Here is a 13,712-nt window from a genome sequence, read left to right as displayed (position 1 = left end):
ATTCCCAAAGGAAAAATTCTCATTTTTATGACAGTGGCATTTTCAGCCAGCACACTGTTCCCATGGGAAATTCCTGTCTGGCTTTAAATTCACCTCACTCTCCTGGGCTTCAATTGCTTTCTGCTTCCTTTTTATTATTATTATTATTATTATTATTTTGGCCATAGGCTCCTGAGGACAGGCCCTGTTTCTCCTGGATCTGCCATCAATCTCCTGTGGGATGAAGGATAGAGATGCTGAGGTCAGCCTGAGTCTTCCAGGAGTTAGGGAAAGATGAATGCTGTGTGCATCCACCAAAGGTTTATTTTACCAGCATCTGCAGCTCTGTTTCTATCCCACATCCCTGTTCCTTTTCTGTATTTTTTATTGCCCCTTTTTTTTTGATTGCTTATAGCAAGTACCCGTTTGAGCATCTCATCTCTCTGCTAACTCTTCTTGTTGAGTACATGCTCTGCCAAAGCTGGAAATGTCATTTTCTTGGTGTCGTTTTCCCCTGCTGAACAGACTGGGATCTGGTTGCATCGGACCAGCCCAGCCTGGCTCTGGTCCACAGACACCCGGTGTGGGGAGGAGATGGCCTCGGCGATGCTCCATCAGCATCCCTCACTGCCGCTTCACATCACCCAGCCCCAGCAAAGGCCGGCCCCTTCCTCTGACATTTACTGTGGCTCTGCCAAAGAACCCAGCACCGTTTGCTTTGTCCCTTGCAGGGAAACCACACAAGATTTCTCATCTCATTCCCAGATATAACGGAATGATGTCTTGCTGGCCTGGCTGAGTGCAGTTCAGGGGAGGAAGGCTTTGCTAATGCGGCGATAATGCTTTGTTGATGTAGGTTATGTGTTACTGGTGCATCTCAGATGACTATCATTATATTCATTTTCCACAGGCTCATTTCATAGATCTCATTAGAGATGACCCTTCTCAGCTCTGGGGCAGCTCCCCTGCTCTTAATCCCTTCCATCTACCCTGCCCTTGGATCTGGGATGCACCTTCCAGCATCGCCTCTCCACCTCCTCTGCTCCAGACTGAGCACTTTCATTTTTCCCTCACACAATGGCTGTGGAAAAGTGCCTCCAGCCCACTAATGCTGTGTGTGTCCTGCAGCAGTTTCCAACAGCACTTAGCCACCAGGAAGCCCTGGAGGTCAGTGTATGGACAGCCTGGATGATGAACGGCTACAACAGTCCATGGTGACCATCCCCAGGGACCTGTGTCTATAACGTGCCTCAAGGTCCAGCTCTGTGGCGATGTAAAGATCAAGGGTCTGAACACATCAGCTTGGCCATTGCCTCCAGGGCTGGCTTTGGAGCAAAGAGCTGCCCAGCCCATCACTTCATCCTGGCTCATCTTCGTTTCAGTTTGTCCCAGCTTAGCCCCAACCCCATGCAGAGCTGAGCAATTCACAGCCGTGGCTTTAGGAGCATGTAAAGCATGAACAAACTCACCTTTTTTTGTACTTTTCCTTGCAAACTAGAGACAATTCATCTGCATTGACTGCAGGGCTGGCGGCTCAGGTGTGCTTCTGCACAGGACCCCAGCGAATTAGTGGTGAGTCTGAGACAGTGGACAGGGTACTCAATGCTGCTGTGCCACTGCTGGGAAACCCCAATGATTCCTCCATGATCTTTCCTAGGGAAGGAGTTGCACGATCATGATCTTGGAATTGCCAAGCTAAAATGAAGCTTTAGGAAAGGCACTCTTGCAAGGGACACCTCCAGTCTATGCCTTTGTCTTAGCACTGTTGTGGACCTCATTGCAACTGGGATTTTTCTCTTGAGGCCAAACATGTGGGGCAGTGTTTGCAAAGTGAATGCAAAAGCATTGAAATGTCCTTATAGAATCATAGAATCAGAATGGTTTGGGTTGGAAAGGACCTTAAGATCAAGTTCCAACCCCCCTGCCATGGGCAGGGACACTGCACACTAAACCATGGCACCCAAGGCTCTGTCCAACATCTTTGCTAACTATCAGGGATAAAGGAATGAAAAGGGAGCTGTTGGCCATTGTTTCCTTGAGAGATGCTGAAGGAGAAAGTCTGCGGTACTGACATCCCTTTGCCTTTTGGTGCCCACTCTGAGGCTCTGGCTAAGGGATATCACAAGTCTCAACTCCACAAAATCAAAGGGGGGAAGGTTTTCTCTGGATCTCTATCTCCACTCTCTTGCTGGGTGCTTGGGCCGGCAGGGTTTTTAATGAATGAATCTCATTAGTCCACTTAAGGTCAATGCTACGTTTTGAGAGCCCTGCTTCTGAGATGGGGCTGGATGAAGAATCAGCCTGCAAAGGCTGCTGGCTGCTTGGCTGGGGCTTTCCCAAATTCCCACCATAATCTCAACTGAAGGATGCTCTTTGCTTTCCCTCCATCACAAAACTGCAGGAAGGTTCATCCGTGCTGGCCTCTAGTGATCCCTTGGTCACTGCCCCCAAAGCACAGCCCCAAATTCATGGCCTTAGCTTCCTCCCGGAGCAGCTCATGCCCTCACTGGAGCTGGTTCACACCTTCCCCACCTGAGTCCTGAGTTTGGCATCATTAAGAAGTAAGACCCTGGTTCTTTTTATCCATTTGCCAATTTATAGCTCCTGGCTTTGCTGCAGCTCTCAGCTGCTTTACCAGTCCCCAGCCGATCGTTGAACACTGCTGCATTAGTCCTTAGCCTTCCAACCGAGGATGCTTTCTGCCATTGTCCCTCGTAAGCAAGGCTTTGCTCAAGACTGTTAATGGATGACAGCAGAAATATGTCAGATGACTTTGAAAACCCTGCTGTTCTTGGAACTTTTATTTAGCTGCAACAGCTCCTGTGTTATCACAGCTTGGGTTGCTGGAATAACAGCTGGAGACTAATGTGGGCTGCGTCTCTGGGGAACCACCAAAGCCAGAGAGAAAGGCCATCAAAGGTAGTGACAAAAGTGATGATCTTGCTAAGAAAAGCTGTAACAGAAAACCCAGAGCTGCCCATAAATCCCATCGTCTCGTTATGCTACTGAGCAAAAACCAAACCTGAGATAAAAAACCATCACAAAAAAATGCTCTGCCGTAAAGCCTGTGTGTTATAAAACTCAAGGCATAAAAATGATAATAAAGCTGCATGAAAATCTGGAGGCACAAGCTCTGAGTAAGCAATAACAGACCATCCAAGGCATGTTGTGGGCAGGAGAAGGCAGCCTGAAAGGTCTCACTGCCAGACTGCAGGGTCCAACCTGCAAAACTTGTTCTGTGTTTTCAGCTCATTGGAATTCCTTGGCCTAAGGAATAATCATGTGAAACGTTTATGAAACACTTCTCCCCCGCTACTGTTTTAATTGCCAGCCACTCTTTTACCAGGGCGGAGAAAAGGGAATAGGAAGTTGAGAAGTCAAAGAGAATCATCCGAAGGAAGAGATGGAGTGAGGAGGGGGCCGGGCAGGGATTAGCACTCTGCACACACCTCCATGCACACACACACCCCAGCACATCACAGCCTCTCTCTCAGCACGGTGAGAAGAAGCCAGTTCAAACAACAGGTCTTGCATTAATGTCTCATTCTCCATAAATAAATCAATAAAGGGAGTGCTGTTTGGCTGCTCCTCCTCTGAATTGCTTAGGAGCCGAAGGATGCTTTATGTTCTCCTTCACCTCTGGTTGGAGGTTAGTGGGGAGGGGACATCTATGTCCCCTTTCTTGTATGGGCTGTCAGGGGCTATAGGCAAGATGCAACCCCTTCTGAGCCCCCCTTGGACCACGTTCTGTTGGGGAAGCAGCTTTGCAGCCCCAGGGAGCAGCCTGTTTTGAAAGGGGGTGACCCAAAAGAGAAGCCTCTGTCCAGAGGTTTGGGGCTGTTGCCATTTGTTTGTGGCATCAATATATATATATTGATGGGTTAGATAGGTGGCAATATATAGGTGGGTTAGAGTGGAGGCAAAAAGGAGAGTTCAAACCTGTTTTGAATTTCATTAGAAATAAATGACTTGGGGAAAAATACTGGGGCTGGAGGGAAGTGCAGCTGTGTATTTCCATAGAGGTTATAAAGGGAACTAGAATGATCCTGCAGGAATAAGGCAGCATCATCTGCAGCGCTGGGGTCCTGCACCCAGGGTCACCCAATCCCAACATGCAGGCTGGAAAACCAAAGTGGGTTTTGGCAAATGACAAAGGGACTGATTAAGAGCCTGTGAAGATGAAAATGTCATTTGATAAAGTGCAGCATGGGGCCGAGAACAATTCCAACTGCACAGCTGTGGAATGACTGGGCTTTAGATGCTTCTGCCTCCAGTCAGTTTGCAAGTTTAATACGACATTCAAGACAGTGTGGTTGGGAAACACAGAGCTTGCTTTGCCTTTTCTCCATCCCTGCTTACAGATTCTGTCAGTTTTGCAGCGTGTTTGCTCTTTTTTCCCCAGCAGCTTATGTCATATTGAGGAAATATGAGCTAAAACACTGAGGCTCTGATGGACTGGGGCTCCACGCAGAGAAACGCTATGTAACGTCTGTGCAGCAAACATTGCAATTCCCAGTACATTCTTAGGTTCTCACTACAAGCCCTTTGTTTCACTGGGTGCCCTTGTTCTGGCTCTCTGTGTTTGGTATCTCTTTGCTCTCTGGTGCAGGCAAACATTGTGTGCCATCTCTCCTCAAATCCAGGCTTATCTTGCAATTAGCAGGAAGGTAGTGTCTTGACACTGTATTTCAAGGGGAGGGCTTTGGGAAGAGCTCCCTGCTGTGTGCAGAAAGCCTTTCAGGGTAGGAAAAGCAGTGAGGGGAAAGGCAAAGCTAAATGAGAGGGAATTCAATGGGAAGAAATGCTGCTGCTCACAGCCTGCTTGGGCAATGTGATCTTGCCCTTGTCATGAGCCTGACCTTGACTCCTGCTTGTCTTGGGAGAAGCTACCAGCTTTCCCTCCATCTCCTCAGCACAGGGACCCTGTTACTGGGGACACTCAGTGTGCTCTCTTCAGGGCGAGGAGCCATCACAGTGCTGTGGGACACAAGCAACACCCCCAGGGCTCTCAGAGCATGCTGCTCCCCAGCTCATTCCAAACCCCTCCAGCATGAAGCTCTGAGTATTAAGCATCACCATCATGCCTTGGACAGAATCCTCCTGTCTCACCTCTGCTGCTGTCGTCAGTGCTCTGTGGCAGCTCTGCATCCTGCTCAGGGATGCTCTGATTGCTGCCACCGATCATAGAAACTGTCAGCTGGGAAGAGATCAATGCTCCCTCTCTCCCTTCAGCATTCCCAAAGCAGCTGATGGCAGCCGCTCTGTCCTTTAATGTGCCCAATCACAGGAAGTGCTGCCAAGGGGCATGGTTGCTGCTGCCACCCACCTCCTGCCCTGCAACACAAGGAGTACACCTCCTCTGATGTTTCTCTTACCTCCAGCATCCAAAGAGGCTGCTCTGATGGTTCATTCCTCAGCCACGGTGGCCACTCGCTTGCAGCACGTGTGTGTGGCTCTTGTACCCGAGTCCCGAGTACGAGCTGAGCCTTTGAGCATCGTTGGGAGACCCTCCAGCAACGAGCCACCCCCCTCTCCCTTTGCTGCCTGCACATTGCATGAGGCTGCTAGAGAACAGAGGAGACCCTGCAGGGCACTGGCACAGGCAAACAGGGATGTAGGGAAGAGGGGTCTGAGGGGTCCTCCCAAGTGTTCATAAGCCCCTGCTTCACCCACAGGATAAATAAGCAGTGGCTTTTATCCGGATGCTTATGGTGACAACCCTGGTACTTATTCATCAGCTCATTGAGGGTGGCACCGTCTGGGCTATGTTGTGGGCACACAGCCAGAAGTGGTCCCTGCCTCTGAGATGCTGGTGCCAGGCGCACCTCCTGAGAGGCAGCACTCACAAAACAGACGTCTGCACCTTTCCGTGGCCAGGCTTTGCCAGTGTTGTTGCCATTTAAATAGCAATTTATTATCTCCCCCATCAAAGAAAGATCCCCCCAGCAACATTTGCAGCAAGCAGAGCCAGAGGGTCTTGTATTTGCATCACTAACAGCTGCTGAGTGAGTCTGCAGGATGCTCCCTCCATTGTCTGCTGTGATGGACCTGCCGGCTCCAAATGTCACCCATGAGCCAGAGACAGCGGTGGCTCCTTTGGCAGGCTGAGCCCATCCTCCTGCCCTTAACTGTAGTGTTATAAACATGAAATCTCAGCAGGGCTGCTAAGGAAAAGGCTCCAAATCACAAATACCTGCCGTTGTAGTAAGATAGCCAAGCAAACAGCTTCCTGTATCAGTGCTGCCTTTTAAGTATTCTCAGCTGGGGGCTGATGCAGCTACTTTGGGTTTATCTTTCAAGAGAAAAAACAAATCCATTTTTATCAAACAGTAAGATCTTGGTCACTGCCCAACTTTCCTGCTTGCTTGTTGACTAAGATACCTTTGGCATGATGAGTGCTTTAGCCAGGCAGGGAGAAAAGTGCTTATCTTTTATAGGAAGAATGGGCAGGTGCCTGGTTCTGATCCCAGCTCTATACACAGCTTTTCCCGGCATGTGCTGGTGTTCACATCGCTCTCCTCAGCTTGGCTTTAGCACAGGTTCCCCGAACACTTTAGTGCGTAATAGGACTGGTTCAATAATCCCATTACAGTCTGTCTTCAGGATGCCAGGACTAATTGGCAGGCACTGGGACCTTCATCCCCAGCTGGAATTTTACTGCTCATCACAATTAAACATGATGCTAAAGTCTCTCGGCCGCACATGTGCCGTTAGCTCAGTCTGGAGCCCTGTCCTCGCTGGGCACTTTCAGGGCCCCACTGCACCAGGTCCCCAGCCTCTGGCAGGGAAAGTACATGGTTATTGCTGCAGCCGATTTGCCTTTATTTCATGCCGTTTGTGGTTTAATAGGATTTATTTTGCGCATGTCCAGTTGGAGCTGCTTGCTGCACACAATGCTGCCTGGAGCTGGGGAAGCCAAGTGCAGCCCTAGCCTGGAGCGTGGCCATGGCACAGGGATGGGAATGAGTGTCCTGAGCTGTGGCACTGAGGGGTCACAGGAGGGGCTGCCTTTAGGCTGAGCCTTTGTTGGTCTGGTCACATCTCTCTATCACAGCTCTTGGCTTCACCAAACTGCCACTTCTTACCGGAGCACTTGGCATGTGCTTCACTTTGAACACGGGCAGAGGCTCAGCTCACTCCAGTTCCCAGCAATGGGAACATTTGTTTAAGTGTGGGTTTGGGTTTTTTCCCCTGATCTAAAGCTGTTAAAAAGCAATCATAGCTCGTCCTGGTGGCTTGTTTTCAGCTGCTCTGGGATGTGCCATTTCTAGGGCTCTGGAGAGAGCAGAAGGCTGAGGACAGGCTGACAGCACAGCTGGTGACAGCTTTATTTCCTTTTAAGCAATTCAGACTTCAGAGACTCTGCTCCCACTGTGGCTCTTTATAGTGCTGAGGAGTAAACTCTTTGCCTCTGCTTTTGTTTCCCATCCTTGTATGTGACTTAGATCCCAGCTCTGTGGACCGAGGCTTTGGAAGCACACAAACCTTCTCCCACAGCGTGTCCTTCAAATGGCAACTTATTACCAGAAGTCATTGCAAATGCCAGAACTTTGCAAGGCTTCAGAAAGTGATTAGAGGAGTTCTAGGAAGAAAAAAATCCATCAAGAGCTATTAAGCAGTGAGACAAGCTCTGGGGCCCGGATGGGTGGATGCCAGGGAAGTGTCCCTCAAGTCTGCCTGATCCCTTCCGCTCTCTCCATCTTGGCCAGGACCAAGGCTGGGATGCTGGGATGAAAAGGCCCTTGGTCTGGCCCAGATGTACTGATCTTGGGTTCTATTTCTCCTCTCCTTTCTCCTCTCCTTTTTCCTCTTCTCTCCTCTCTTCTCCTTTCCTCTCCTCTCCGCATTCACAGAGGTTATTGCAGGGTCTCCCATGCTGTGCAGGGCTCTTTGCCATTAGCTTCTGGAGTTGTTTCTTTAATCAAGAGCTGGCATCTCTTGGCACTGGAGCAGGACAGCAGGAGTACCTGGAGGGCTGCAAAGAAGCCTTTGGGATGAGGAGCTGTTGTGGAGCCAAAAGGGGAAAGCAAAGGGAAGTGGCTCTTCAGACAAAACCTCGTTGAGAAGGGGAACAAAGGGAGGCTGGATTTGTCCTGGTTTTCACAGCTGAGGCTGGCATGCAGGAAGTGACAAAGTCCAAAAGCACAAAGGATGCCGCAGGGAGGGCTGTGCCATAGGGATGCATCCATTGGGCTGGAGCTGAGCTTCAGCTGCTTCCGGAGAAACCTCACCACAGAGACAATGGGTTTTGTGTTAAATGTGGGTTATAGAATCAAGTACCCACCGAGCAGCAACCTCAGGTCCATTTCAGTCCTCTCTACACTGCTTGTAAAGTTTTACAAACCCCTGGTTTAGTCCCTGCCTCCCAGCTATAGCTGTTATCAAAATAAAACCCTCCCCTGAATTCATTCTTTCTGGCTCCAGGTCATGTTCTCTTGGTTTCAAGCCCATCACCCTGCCCTGCTGGCACTCCACAGTGAGATGCTGTTCCCACACCCATGCTTGGGGAATGCTGTGTCCCTGTGAGAGGCAGTGTGCCTGACCCTCTTTGGTCCCCAGCTCCTGTATCTCCCCAGTGCCTGCCACCACTCACACCTGCACTACTCTCCAAGTAACTGAGCCAGCCTCATCCTCCCACTCCTGTGTCCATCGTCTTCTGGAGGATGAGATCCTGGTCATGCGAATCCCTGTCTGCTTCATCACCTACTCCTTATCCAGGAGGGAGGCTTTGAGCTGCCTCCCTCTGACTGCATCCCCAGAAGGGACATGCGGATGGAGAGGGGTGAGCACTCAGCTCCTACCTCCTCAGCTGGTCTTCCAGTGTAGAGCTCTGGGCAGTATTTCATACTTGCCGGTGTCAGCTGATAAACCTTTGATTTTCACTTCTGGGAATAATAGCACAGTAATGAATTATATTCACAAGAATAACTGTAATAGTCATAAAACTGCAAATAGAAGAAAACTGTAAATCACTCACCCCTTGTAATGTGCTTACTCCATCTGAATCACCCTCCCTGGGCAGATTATCAATTTTATTTGGCTTTTCCATCCTAAACTTTTATTAAGTGAGGTGCCTCATGCGTAAAGATACCGAGCACAAGCCATATGGTCCAGGGATTTATCTGTTTATTTTGCCTTCACTCCCTCCCTCCCTCTCTCCTCCTGCTTTGTGGCTCTTGGGACCTGCAGGCCGCTGAGGTGGGACCATAAAAGACACATGTCCCCTGTGTCACTTTTCCTTTATTATGCTAAAGAAATAAGCTGCCGGGTGATGCAGAGGCTTTTCTCTGCTTGCAGAATTAGCCAGACCCTGCAGCATGTTTAGACTTCCATGTAATTAAAATAGAAAGCCATTAGCATAACTCCAGGGTAATCAAGGGGCCACATCCTGGACTCCAGCGTGTACTGGGCTGCAGCACGAAGATGCTGCTGCTCTCAGTCAATGGCACGATACTCGCTTGGAGCCCTGTGGATAAACTGGAGACAGGGAGGGATGTGAGAGCAGCTGGGGCAGCATCGAGGGAAGGACGGTGACAATTTACTGCTGTGTTGATGAGGCTGAGCATAGATGGAGAGCGTGGCTTGGACAGCAGAGCCACAGCAGTAAAAGTGCTGCCGGGCATCTCTGCCACTATGCTTGTGCTGCTTTCTCCTGGCCATGGAGGGAGGCAGCAGCAGAGAAGATCTGGGAACAAGCATCTTCTCTTGCTGGGTTACAGCACAGTAACTTGCTGGGTTACAGCATCATCACTGAGTGAAGTCCCTGTCTTCTCTCTTTTTATCGGAGGATCATATAAAAAAAATCCCATCTTGTTTCTCACATAGCTCATGCTGTCTTCCATGTTTCCTATCAGAAATCCACTGGTTGCGGTTGTATTCAAGGGGTGCAAGGCTGGCATGAGAACAATATTGAATCAATGCTGATGGGAAAGGTATCAGAGCAGTCAAATGAGCTGGGGGAAAGGTGCAAATTACAGTCAGCAAAATGCAGCTGTGGGTTTGGTGACCTGCAAGCTGGAGTGGGGTTTGCTCTAGCTGGACTGGAACTTGCCAGGGCCTGTATGTTATTTCATGGCTCTTGGAAGCATCAGCTGCAGTTTTCCATTGTAACACAGCAGGGAAAAAGGGGAAAACCACAGACCGTGTGATTTATGAGATGCTTCTCTTGGATATTTCCATCTGCGATCTGAAATTATCAAGTAATGTAAAAACCCCAAATTATTGCTCCAACTACTCCCACCAACTGTGCTTTTGCCATGATTTCTTATGCAAGTCCAGCTTCTCCACCCCTGCGCCCAGTAGCCTCCAGTGCTGGATCTGTCTACAGCCACCTCTGGCCATGCCTCCTGCCCAGCAGCAGGTTGGTTTTGTGGCTCACGATGGTTAGTGCATTTTGGATCGTCAATGATAGCTAATGGAGCTGAGCCCATCTGCTCTCATCAAGAGCTCTTGGCTTGTCTCCTTACAGCTTAGCAGGACCTGAAACACATCTGCTGAGTGAAGGATGTGCTGGAGATGAACGTTTTCTGCTCTGGCAAGTAGCTCCTTGCAAGTCTCAGCCTGTTTTCCTGAGTGACAGGCTCTGGGCAAGTGCTTGGGCTGTGTGTATGTGTGTTAGTGCCAGCATCATCCCTGTGGGCTCATCCTCCTGGCATTGCACATATGGACTGGGTTTTCCTTAGTGCAGGCTCAGGGGTAACCAGAGAAGGGTCAGGGGGCTTTGTGCAGCTCCCTTGTTCCTCCTTGCATTGCTTCATGGAATGTGGTTATCTCCCTGAACTGCAGAGGTGACGGAGCTGGAGGATGGGCAGAGAGCACAGCTGCTGCTGTGACTCATGCAGGTGCTTCACTCAGCACCCAGCTCATGGTGTTATCCCACACGGTGTTATCCTGCACCAATGTGATCCAAAAGGCTTGCTGGGGGGAACAAACAGTTGCTGGTGTAGGAAGAAGAGACTATAAGGCCAAAGTGGGAAAGGCTGGAGACACCACAGCATCTGCGGGAGGTTCAGCCCAAGAGACGCTCCCCAGACAGGATCTTGCTTGCAGGCTCCAGGTGATGGGTTGGCATCTCCTCTCCTCTATTTCCACGGGTTCCAGCAACTGGGGTGACAAGCACGGGAGCAGAAAAGCCCTGTGGGGTGCTCAACCTGCCCTTGGTCCTCCAAGGAAGGCTGCTGGAGCGAGCTGCTGCTTGTGCTGCTTCCCAGCTCTGCAAGCTGGAGCGGAGCTCTGCTTGGAAGAGAGGGGAAGAAAAACCTCATGGGAACTGGATTTTAAAGGCAAGTCCCAAGTTCAAAGTGGCTGCAATGTGAACAGAAATCTGCTCTTTGCAGCCCATTAACAAGGCTGAGAAAGCAGCAGGAGCGTCTCGGGTTGTGACAGCATTAAAAAGGCACAGAAACTGAACAGCACGGATTGAACGTGCCGCCCATGCAAGCTGTCACTCCAGCATCAGTGACCCAGCACCGAGATGATCTGCTGGTGGCCGCAGCAGCAGGTCCAGCAAGGTCCCAGGCTGCTCACTGGAGCTGTCATCCCTGCAATGCTCTGCCTGCTGAGGTAGTGCAGGGGTGAAAACAGCACAGTTTGGGTTAACTCCATCCAGAGCAGGTTTGTGTGCAAGGGTCTGTGTTTATATCCCTGTTTTTCCTTCTTAAGTTGAAGGTTTTCTTGTGTGGAAGGGTCTGGTTTGGGCTGTCTCTGCTGCAAGGGGGGGCAGTGTAGTGGGGATGCTCTGGCTGCCTGGCTCTGCTCCCATGAACAGATGAATTTGCAGCTGTTTCACTGTCCCAGCAGAGTGAATCGATGAGTATGGCTCCAAATTCATTTAGCAGACTTAGAGAGGCAGGTGGGTCTGGCACAGCATCCAGGGTGAAGCCAAGGGAGGCAGAGGATGAGGGGGACCTTTCCCATGAGAGTATTGCCTGTGTGCAGGGTGAGGGATGCTCTGTTGTCCTGACGATGCAAGAAACGGGTCCTCAGGTGATTTTTGAAACACTGGGAGTCCCAGAGAGACAGATTTTGTTTCTCTCTTATAAACAGTAAAAGACTCCATTTCTGATGCCTGGGGCTCACACACACACACAGAGTTCCTCTAGGACCTTTGGAAAGAAGCTGATCTGATATTACAGTGCAGGTGTGCCCTTTGTCCCAGCTAAGGCAAGAGGAGGATCTCCGGACACTTACCACATAGGGCATGGACAGAATCAAGCAGAAGCTGAGCTCTGTTCATTGTGGCATCTGAAGAGAGCAGAGACCTGCTCCATGGGTCACCTCCAGACCTTCCTGCCCCACTGACATGTGTCCGTTTATCGGGATGCTTCCAGGCCAGCAGTGAGTGACTAAGCCAGTGCTGTTGGGGATGGCTCCCCTCTGGCTAATGCAGCCTTGCTCCAGTCACTGTGGTCACATCTCCACTCCCTGCTCCTCAATCAAGTTCCTGAGGAGCAGCACCTCAGGCGTCGGGAGCGAGCACTGAGGAGGTACTGGGGGCAAGGTGGGCAGGGGATGCTCTCGGTAACTCATTGCCCCACTCTGGGATAGGGTTTTCTGTCTTGGGGGTGAACACTGGGAAGCAGCTCCCTCCTTTCTTCCTTCCCTCCCTCCTTTCTTCCTTCCCTCCCTCCTTTCTTCCTTCCCTCCCTCCTTTCTTCCTTCCCTCCCTCCTTTTTTACCTCAAGCCAAAAAAACCCTGTGACAGCTTGATTTAGGGCTGGATAATGAGGCAGTGGTGAGGAGGATGGGTACAGCGGGAGCTGCGCCTGCCAAATCATTCGCCTTAATTGATCAAATATTTTTATGCATCGTTTGTTCCTGTAAGGTGACCATCAGCCCTGCCTCCTGCTGCAGGAAATGAGAAGAGCAATGCTGGGAATCACCTGGGCTGAACCCTGGTGTGACAGAGAGGGGGGTGGCTGCTGAGGACATCCTAGGCCGCTGAGGACTTGCCTGGCTCCCTGCACCAAGTGGATGGTGGGTGAGTGGATCCAGCCTCTCCAAGGCTTGCAGCAGGCAGGGGCACAACACAGGCAGCATCCATGTGGCAGGGCTTGTCCTCAAGGCCTGGCCAAAGCATGGGTGCATCCTTGTGTGCCACCTAGGCTGTGCCTGCCCTTCCCTGGAGCTGGCTGTGTCGCCAGGGCAGCGTGCCATGGGAGGGCTGCACCGCTGTTCACCATATGAAGGGAATCACACAGTGAGCCAAGACAGACGTGTAAGTAATTGCCAGGAAATGTTTCCCCCATGCAATTAAGTCGCTGTAATCACTAAATCCCTCAGTCAGAGCTGGATCTGTTAATCTACAAAGAAAGAACAAACCAAATCCATTCGTTGCTGGCTTTTATCTCACACCCTCCTGATGCAGGATACCAATGGTGGGGAATCGCTCTCAGTGTGGGAAGAATGGGAAGGCACAAGGCTCTCATTCCAGCGTCCTCCTTTGGACACTGCTGCTCCAGGTCCCTGAGCCTCCTGGGTCTCCTGTGTTCTGGGTTCAGGCTGGCTGGCACAGAGCTGAGGATCCCCTTGCCCACCCAGGCTTTAACACACAGCATTTGCCACCATGGAGAAAAGCCACTGCTGAACGGGCTGTCAGACCTGGGTGGGTTGTGGGGACAGCCAGCAGGCAGAAAACCTCATGACCCTTCTGGAGCTCCCCCCTATCTGGCCAAGCCCAGATGAGCTCCATCACTCCCATAGGAAGCAGAGATCCCTTCTCTCCCAGATGCAGC

Source organism: Psittacula echo (assembly GCF_963264785.1).
Source record: "Psittacula echo genome assembly, chromosome: 11".
Taxonomy (NCBI): domain Eukaryota; kingdom Metazoa; phylum Chordata; class Aves; order Psittaciformes; family Psittacidae; genus Psittacula; species Psittacula echo.
The sequence above is the reverse complement of the archived record's forward strand: the minus strand, read 5'-3'. Positions refer to the sequence as shown.